Source organism: Oncorhynchus kisutch, linkage group LG21 (genome assembly GCF_002021735.2).
Source record: "Oncorhynchus kisutch isolate 150728-3 linkage group LG21, Okis_V2, whole genome shotgun sequence".
Taxonomy (NCBI): domain Eukaryota; kingdom Metazoa; phylum Chordata; class Actinopteri; order Salmoniformes; family Salmonidae; genus Oncorhynchus; species Oncorhynchus kisutch.
In genome coordinates, this window is record NC_034194.2 from 26,705,788 (window position 1) to 26,716,886 (window position 11,099).

Below are 11,099 nucleotides of genomic sequence, written 5' to 3' on the forward strand. Positions count from 1 at the left end.
GAGGAGGTGAGGGCCCTCGGAGTGTGGTGTCAGGAAAATAACCTCATACTCAACGTCAACAAAACTAAGGAGATGATTGTGGACTTCAGGAAACAGCAGAGGGAACACCCCCCCATCCACATCGATGGAACAGTAGTGGAGAGGGTAGCAAGTTTTAAGTTCCTCGGCATACACATCACAGACAAACTGAATTGGTCCACTCACACAGACAGCATCGTGAGGAAGGCGCAGCAGCGCCTCTTCAACCTCAGGAGGCTGAAGAAATTCGGCTTGTCACCAAAAGCACTCACAAACTTCTACAGATGCACAATCGAGAGCATCCTGGCGGGCTGTATCACCGCCTGGTATGGCAACTGCACCGCCCTCAACCGTAAGGCTCTCCAGAGGGTAGTGAGGTCTGCACAACGCATCACCGGGGGCAAACTACCTTCCCTCCAGGACACCTACACCACCCGATGCTACAGGAAGGCCATAAAGATCATCAAGGACATCAACCACCCGAGCCACTGCCTGTTCACCCCGCTGTCATCCAGAAGGCGAGGTCAGTACAGGTGCATCAAAGCTGGGACCGAGAGACTGAAAAACAGCTTCTATCTCAAGGCCATCAGACTGTTAAACAGCCACCACTAACATTGAATGGCTACTGCCAACACACTGTCAATGACACTGACTCTACTCCAGCCACTTTAATCATGGGAATTGATGGGAAATGATGTAAATATATCACTAGCCACTTTAAACAATGCTACCTTATATAATGTTACCTACCCTACATTATTCATCTCATATGCATACGTAGATACTGTACTCTATATCATCGACTGCATCCTTATGTAATACATGTATCACTAGCCACTTTAACTACGCCACTTGGTTTACATACTCATCTCATATGTATATACTGTACTCGATATCATCTACTGTATCTTGCCTATGCTGCTCTGTACCATCACTCATTCATATATCCTTATGTACATATTCTTTATCCCCTTACACTGTGTATAAGACAGTAGTTTTTTTGGAATTGTTAGTTAGATTACTTGTTCGTTATTACTGCATTGTCGGAACTAGAAGCACAAGCATTTCGCTACACTCGCATTAACATCTGCTAACCATGTATGTGACAAATAAAATTTGATTTGATTGATTTGATTTAACCACTAACCCCTTAGACTAACCCTAAACCTAACTCCTAACCACTAACCCCTTAGACTAACCATAAACCTAACTCCTAACCACTAACCCCTTAGACTAACCCTAAACCTAACTCCTAACCACTAACCCCTTAGACTAACCCTAAACCTAACTCCTAACCACTAACCCCTTAGACTAACCCTAAACCTAACTCCTAACCACTAACCCCTTAGACTAACCATAAACCTAACTCCTAACCACTAACCCCTTAGACTAACCCTAAACCTAACTCCTAACCACTAACCCCTTAGACTAACCCTAAACCTAACTCCTAACCACTAACCCCTTAGACTAACCCTAAACCTAACTCCTAACCACTAACCCCTTACACTAACCCTAAACCTAACTCCTAACCACTAACCCCTTAGACTAACCCTAAACCTAACTCCTAACCACAAACCCCTTAGACTAACCATAAACCTAACTCCTAACCACTAACCCCTTAGACTAACCCTAAACCTAACTCCTAACCACTAACCCCTTAGACTAAACCTAACTCCTAACCACTAACCCCTTACACTAACCCTAAACCTAACTCCTAACCACTAACCCCTTAGACTAACCCTAAACCTAACCCCTAACCACTAACCCCTTAGACTAACCCTAAACCTAACTCCTAACCACTAACCCCTTAGACTAACCCTAACTCCTAACTCCTAACCCCTTACACTAACCCTAAACCTAACTCCTAACCACTAACCCCTTACACTAACCCTAAACCTAACTCCTAACCACTAACCCCTTACACTAACCCTAACTCCTAACCACTAACCCCTTACACTAACCCTAACTCCTAACCACTAACCCCTTACACTAACCCTAACTCCTAACCACTAACCCCTTACACTAACCCTAACTCCTAACCACTAACCCCTTACACTAACCCTAACTCCTAACCACTAACCCCTTACACTAACCCTAACTCCTAACCACTAACCCCTTACACTAACCCTAACTCCTAATCACTAACCCCTTACACTAACCCTAACTCCTAATCACTAACCCTAACTCCTAACCACTAACCCCTTAGACTAACCCTAACTCCTAACCACTAACCCCTTAGACTAACCCTAACTCCTAACCACTAACCCCTTAGACTAACCCTAACTCCTAACCACTAACCCCTTAGACTAACCCTAAACCTAACTCCTAACCACTAACCCCTTAGACTAACCCTAAACCTAACTCCTAACCACTAACCCCTTAGACTAACCCTAAACCTAACTCCTAACCACTAACCCCTTACACTAACCATAAACCTAACTCCTAACCACTAACCCCTTACACTAACCATAAACCTAACTCCTAAGCACTAACCCCTTACACTAACCCTAAACCTAACTCCTAACCACTAACCCCTTACACTAACCATAAACCTAACTCCTAACCACTAACCCCTTACACTAACCATAAACCTAACTCCTAACCACTAACCCCTTACACTAACACTAAACCTAACTCCTAACCACTAACCCCTTAGACTAACCCTAAACCTAACTCCTAACCACTAACCCCTTAGACTAACCATAAACCTAACTCCTAACCACTAACCCCTTAGACTAACCCTAAACCTAACTCCTAACCACTAACCCCTTACACTAACCATAAACCTAACTCCTAACCACTAACCCCTTAGACTAACCCTAAACCTAACTCCTAACCACCAACCCCTTAGACTAACCCTAAACCTAACTCCTAACCACTAACCCCTTACACTAACCATAAACCTAACTCCTAACCACTAACCCTAAACCCTAAGCTTAAAATAGCCTTTGTCCTCATGTGGATGTGGTAAATGTCCCCACGAGGGATGATTGTCCTTGTTTTACTATCCTTGTGTGGACCTTTGGGGATTTTAGGTCCCTACAAGGATAGAATAACCCACACACACACACACACACACCACACACACACACACACACACATACATACATTGAAAGGGCGAGTAGCATGGCATTATCTCACCTTGGGGGGGGGGGGGGGGGGGGGGGGGGGGGGGGGCTATCCTGAAGAAAACTGGGCACTACAGTAAAAGTAGTGGAGTGTTAGGACTTTGTTAGACTGTTAGACTCCAGTCAGACTGTCTGAGCAGAGGTTAAAATGGCCCAACTGTTTGCAGGTTAGTTCTCCAGCTGCAGAGAGTTGCAGTATTTGCTGTTAGACTCCACACAATAATCATTAAAAGACAATATAATCATCACAGAAAAGCAGGATTTACTGTGATAATACAGCAATGAAATAGGGAAATGGAGAGAGAAGTAGAAGTGGTGGTAAATGGAGAAGTAGTAAAAAGAGCAGAAGAGAGGTGACAGAGATGGACGGTTCTAGGATTTGATGTAATTAGATTTACTAGGATCCTCTAAGACTGGCTGCTGGCATTGGCGTCGCCTAATGGGGATCCTAATAAAAACAATTGAATAAAGAAAGATGGTTATAGGAGTGGCTAAAGATGGTTATAGGAGTGGCTAAAGATGGTTATAGGAGTGGCTAAAGATGGTTATAGGAGTGGCTAAAGATGGTTATAGGAGTGGCTAAAGATGGTTATAGGAGTGGCTAAAGATGGTTATAGGAGTGGCTAAAGATGGTTATAGGAGTGGCTAAAGATGGTTATAAGAGTGGCTAAAGATGGTTATAGGAGTGGCTAAAGATGGTAATAGGAGTGGCTAAAGATTTGTTTCCTGCAAGAGGTATGTTTCATCCCCCACTACACACACACACAACCTCTCCACCGCAGTAATGCTGGGTAGTGGTCTGTGTGGGTGTGTTGTCAGTGAGAGAGACAGAGAGGAGTCTGTAGAGTGAGAGAAGGAGAGGGGGATGAGAGGGAATGAGTGAAGGCGGCGCCACGGCGGGGGGGAGGAGATAGAGAGAGGTCACTGAGAGGAGGAGGGGACGTAGAAGATAGAGGGGTCTCAAAGGAATAGAACCATTGAGGATTTACATCAACACAAGGTTAGGAAGGGTGTGTGTGTGTAAAAATAGCCAGTTGTCCAGGAGAAATAAAAAATCCATAATGCTTTTTAGCCCATTCATTGATGGAAATACATTTGACTGGTCATGCTAATTGGTCTATAGGTACATTTGTATAATTTAGTGGAATTAAATTGGTGCGTGTGTGAAGTATATTCACTATGTACACTATATATACAAAAGTATGTAGAAAGCCCTGAAACTCTTTCAGCCATACTTCTGGCTGACAGGTGTATAAGATCAAGCACACAGCCATGCAATCTCTATAGACAAACATTGGCAGTAGGGGCTGCCGAGTGATGCAGCAGTCTAAGGCACTGCATGTCGGAGCTTGAGGCGTCACTACAGAAACCCTGGTTCGATTCCAGGCTGTATCACAACCGACTGTGCGCCCTCTCATAGGGTGGCGCACAGTTGGCCCAGCGTTGTCTGGGTTTGGCCGGTGTAGACCGTCATTGTAAATAAGAATTTGTTCTCAACTGACTTGCCTAGTTAAATAAAGGTTACTTTTTTTTTTAAATGGCCTTACTGAAGAGCTCAATGAATTTCAACGTGGCACCGTCATAGGATGCCACCTTTCCATCAAGTCAGTTCGTCAAATTTCTGCCCTGCTAGAGCTGCCCCGGTCAACTGTCAGTTCAGTTATTGTGAAGTGTAAACATCTAGGAGCAACAATGGCTCAGCCGTGAAGTGGTAGGCCACACAAGCTCACAGAACAGGACTGCTGAGTGCTGAAGTGCGTAGCGCATTAAAATGGTCTGTCCTCGGTTACAACACTCACTACCGTGCAACCTCAAGAACTGTTCGTCGGGAACTTCATGAAAAGGGTTTCCATGGCCTAGCAGCCGCACACAAGCCTAAGATCACCATGCACAATGCCAAGCATCGGCTGGATTGGTGTAAAGCTCGCCGCCATTGGACTCGCCATTGGACAGTGAAGTGATGAATCCGACGGACGAATCTGGGTTTAGCAGATGACAGGAGAACACTGCCTGCCGAATGCATACTGCCAACTGTCAAGTTTGGTGGAGGTGGAATAATGGTCTGGGGTTGTTTTTCTTGGCTTAAACTAGGCTCTTTAGTTCCAGTGAAGGGAAATCTTAACGCTACAGCATACAATGACATTGTAGACAATTTTGTGCTTCCAAATTTGTGGCAACAGTTTGGGGAAAACCCTTTCCTGTTTCAGCATGACAATGACCCTGTGCACAAAGCAAGGTCCATACAGAAATGTTTTGTCAAGAATGGTGTTGAAGAACTTGACTGGTCTGCCCACAGTCCTGACCTCAACCCCATTGAATACCTTTGTGATGAATTGGAAGGCCGACTGTGAGCCAGGCCTAACCGCCCAACGTCAAATCAAATCAAATTTGAGGTGATGTCAGTGCCAGACCTCCCTAATGCTCTTGTGGCTGAATGGAAGCAAGTCCCCACAGCAATTTTTTAAAATTATTTTCTACTTTTTTATTTAACCTATATTTAACTAGGCAAGTCAGTTAAGAACAAATTCTTATTTACAATGACGGCCTACCAAATGGCAAAAGGCCTCCTGCGGGGACGGGGGCTGGGATTTAAATAAATAAATACAATATAAATATAGGACACAACACACATCACAACAAGAGAGACAACACAACACTACATAAAGAGAGACCTAAGACAAGAACATAGCAAGGCAGCAACACATGACAACACAGAATGGTATCAACACAACATGACAACATGGTAGCAAGACAACATGGTAGCAGGATAAAACATGGTACAAACATGATTGGGCACAGTAGACAGCACAAATGTCAACAAGGGAGAGACAACAATACATCACACATAGCAGCCACAATTGTCAGTAAGAGTGTCCATGATTGAGTCTTTGAATGAAGAGATTGAGATAAAACTGTCCAGTTTGAGTGTTTGTTGCAGCTCGTTCCAGTCGCTAGCTGCAGCGAACTGAAAAGAGGAGCGACCCAGGGATGTGTGCGCTTTGGGGACATTCAACAGAATGTGACTGGTTGAACTGGTGTTGTATGTGGAGGATGAAGGCTGCAGTAGGTATCTCAGATAAGGGTGAGTGAGGCCTAAGAGGGTTTTATAAATAAGTATCAATCAACAGGTATATAGAGATGACCAGTTTACAGAGGAGTATAGAGTGCAGTGATGTGTCCTATAAGGAGCATTGGTGGATAATCTGATGGCCGAATGGTAAAGAACATCTAGCCGCTCGAGAGCAGCCTTACCTGCCGATCTGAATCAGGGTTAGTCTGGCAGCTGGGGTGAAAGAGGAGTGATTACGACAGAGGAAACCAAGTCTAGATTTAACTTCAGCCTGCAGCTTTGATATGTGCTGAGAGAAGGACAACATACTGTCTAGTCATACTCCCAAGTACTTGTATTAGGTGACTACCTCAAGCTCTAAACCCTCAGAGGTAGTAATCATACCTGTGGGAAGAGGGGCATTCTTCTTACCAAACCACATTACCTTTGCTTTGGAGGTGTTCAGAACAAGGTTAAGGGTAAAGAAAGCTTGTTGGACACTAAGAAAGATTTGTTGTAGAGCATTTAAAACGACCATCTGAGTATACTGTATCATCTGCATATAAATGGATGAGAGAGCTTTTGGTCATGACTTTTGGTCATGTAGTGTATCTTATTTATCACGCGCGTATAGCACACAGATAGTCTGTCAGACAGCGTGAGAGCTGCTGCTACCGCATCTCAAATAGCAAATGCATAGGCAACTGACGGCAGGGTTCATCAGTGTGTCACACACCGCTTTGCAGTGAGCTGGAGGCAGTATGCATTTTGAAAACATATATTTCATTGTTTTAAACATAAATGTTTTAATACATATTATGAGGCATGTCTTCCCTTGCTTCAAAATAGCCAAAATCAGACCATGTCCGTGGAGGCAATTATTTTATATCAACTTTCTTTCATTGTCCAGTAGCCAAAGGCACAATCCTAGTCATATTATCAACCCATGCTAGTTGTTGCATGTTCAGATCTCCCTCTTTCTACAGTTCTAGCAGATATTTAGTTTCCTGTCACATGAAACCGCCTGCATGTGCGATGCCCTTTTGACAACAGTGTTGTCCCGCTAATTGCATCATGGAAAGAACATTCACACGTAGCCTACTGCCTTGTGTGCATTGCTGTGTTTATCATGTGAATAAATAATCATTTATCAACATTTTAAGTTGAACGTTCTGATCTGTAGCATCAGACTAATGGCTTTTAAAAGTTGATTTTATGTATCCTAGGCCTACTGGTTGTATGAAATTGGGATCTATCGTCCCACAACTGTCCCAGAGTCTGTTTGGAATAGGCTATTTCTTTCTCAGCAAGCTGACCAATAGAATAGGTAGACTAAACTTCTCTACTATAGTGGATTGACATAGGCTAGTGATTTTCCTGTTCGTTACTCATCTTGTTGGCTGAGGAAAAGTACATGTGGACAGTTATTCTAACATGGTCGAAGTGCACATCAGAATTTGCTAAAAAGGACAGCACATCGTTGCATCCTTGACTAGCATGTTCTGTTAATATGCATGACCATAATCTAAATGTGATTTCTGTCATTCTGAACAACATGGGTGGACGCCCTAATGCATAGGGGTCCGGGAAAGTTCTCAAATGTCCTGTAAATGAAAATGCTTCCGGTCAAATGTCTGCCACACATTTTCCTAACTGAAACCCTGGTGTGTGACTGTGTTGTGGCTGTGTTGGGAATGTGTGTGTGTTAGGGTTAGTTGTGTGTGTGTGCATTCAGATTGGAGTATGGTAGAGTGGTTGTATGTGGGTAAGCTATGTAAAGAGAGGCAGGATGAAGGGTATAACTAGGTCAGGTGTAGAGAAGGGAGAGAAAGGATACTGCTGGGATGTATGTAGCAGCATCACTGCTGGGGTTAGGAGTGGAGAGGAAATGTGTTCTAGCCAGGTGCATAAGCATCTTCACAGGATTACACACACACACACACACACACACACACACACACACACACACACACACACACACACACACATACACACACAAAACACACACACACACACAAAACACACACACACACATACGCACAAAACACACACACACACACACACTGACAGCCTACACCTTATAAGGTCGTCCTTCAGACTGCCCTTAAGGCCTTATTTCTGTCCTCTCTGCCTTCCTCCCTCGCTCCCCTCCTCCCTCCCTGTAGTCCATATCTCTTTTGCTGTCCTCCTCCACCTGATTGATCTCCCCTCTCCCTCCATCTTCTCTGTGTGCTGTCAGGCCCCTGCTATCAGCCTGACCAGACAACCTAATGGCCCTGCAATCAGCCTGACCAGACAACCTAATGGCCCTGCTATCAGGCTGACCAGACAACCTAATGGCCCTGCTATCAGCCTGACCAGACAACCTAATGGTCCTGCAATCAGCCTGACCAGACAACCTAATGGCCCTGCTATCAGCCTGACCAGACAACCTAATGGCCCCGCTATCAGCCTGACCAGACAACCTAATGGCCCTGCTATCAGCCTGACCAGACAACCTAATGGCCCTGCTATCAGCCTGACCAGACAACCTAATGGCCCTGCAATCAGCCTGACCAGACAACCTAATGGTCCTGCTATCAGCCTGACCAGACAACCTAATGGCCCTGCTATCAGCCTGACCAGACAACCTAATGGTCCTGCTATCAGCCTGACCAGACAACCTAATGGCCCTGCTATCAGCCTGACCAGACAACCTAATGGCCCTGCTATCAGCCTGACCAGTCTCACTTTGTTTTTCTAAAGTTTTGATCAGTAACCATGGTCAAATATTTAGCCACGGTGTACTGTCGATTTAGGGCCATATAGCACTGCATTTTGTCTCTCTCTCTCTCTCTCTCTCTCTCTCTCTCTCTCTCTCTCAATTCAATTCAATTCAATTCAAGGGCTTTATTGGCATGGGAAACATGTGTTAACATTGCCAAAGCAAGTGAGGTAGACAACATACAAAGTGAATATATAAAGTGAAAAACAACAAAAATGAACAGTAAACATTACACATACATAAGTTTCAACTTACTACTACTCCAACTAGCATCATCATTACTACTACTACTACTACTACAACTACCATCATCATTACTACTACTACAACTACAACTACCATCATCATTACTACTACTACTACTACAACTACCATCATCATTACATCTCTCTCTCTCTCTCTCTCTCTCTCTCTCTCTCTCTCTCTCTCTCTCTCTCTCTCTCTCTCTCTCTCTCTCTCTCTCTAACAAATAACAATATAAAATTGTAGTAAATAATAATACAAAATTACTACTACAACTACCATCATCATTACTACTACTACTACCATCATCATTACTACAACTACCATCATCATTACTACTACTACTACCATCATCATTACTACAACTACCATCATCATTACTACTGCTACAACTACCATCATCATTACCACTACTACTACCATCATCATTACCACTACTACTACTACCATCATCATTACCACTAACATTACTACAACTACCATCATCACTACTACTACTACAACTACCATCATCATTACCACTACAACTACCAATCATCATTACCACTACTACAACTACCATCATCAGTACTACTACTACTACTACTACTACAACTACCATCATCATTACTACAACTACCATCATCATTACTACTACTACTACCATCATCATTACTACAACTACCATCATCATTACTACTACTACTACCATCATCATTACTACAACTACCATCATCATTACTACTGCTACAACTACCATCATCATTACCACTACTACTACAACTACCATCATCATTACCACTACTACTACTACCATCATCATTACCACTAACATTACTACAACTACCATCATCACTACTACTACTACAACTACCATCATCATTACTACTACTACTACCATCATCATTACTACAACTACCATCATCATTACTACTACTACTACCATCATCATTACTACAACTACCATCATCATTACTACAACTACCATCATCATTACTACTACTACTACCATCATCATTACTACTACTACCATCATCATTACTACAACTACCATCATCATTACTACTACTACTACCATCATCATTACTACAACTACCATCATCATTACTACAACTACCATCATCATTACTACTACTACTACCATCATCATTACTACAACTACCATCATCATTACTACTACTACTACCATCATCATTACTACAACTACCATCATCATTACTACTGCTACAACTACCATCATCATTACTACTACTACTACCATCATCATTACTACAACTACCATCATCATTACTACTACTACTACCATCATCATTACTACAACTACCATCATCATTACTACTGCTACAACTACCATCATCATTACCACTACTACTACAACTACCATCATCATTACCACTACTACTACTACCATCATCATTACCACTAACATTACTACAACTACCATCATCACTACTACTACTACAACTACCATCATCATTACCACTGCAACTACCAATCATCATTACCACTACTACAACTACCATCATCAGTACTACTACTACTACTACTACTACAACTACCATCATCATTACTACTGCTACTACTACAACTAGCATCATCATTACTACTACAACTAGCATCATCATTACTACTACAACTAGCATCATCATTACTACTACTACTACTACAACTACCATCATCATTACCACTACTACTACTCCAACTACCATCATCATTACTACTACTACAACTACAACTACCATCATTATTACTACTACTACTACTCCAACTAGCATCATCATTACTACTACTACTACTACTACAACTACCATCATCATTACTACTACTACAACTACAACTACCATCATCATTACTACTACTACTACTACAACTACCATCATCATTACTACTACTACAACTACAACTACCATCATCATTA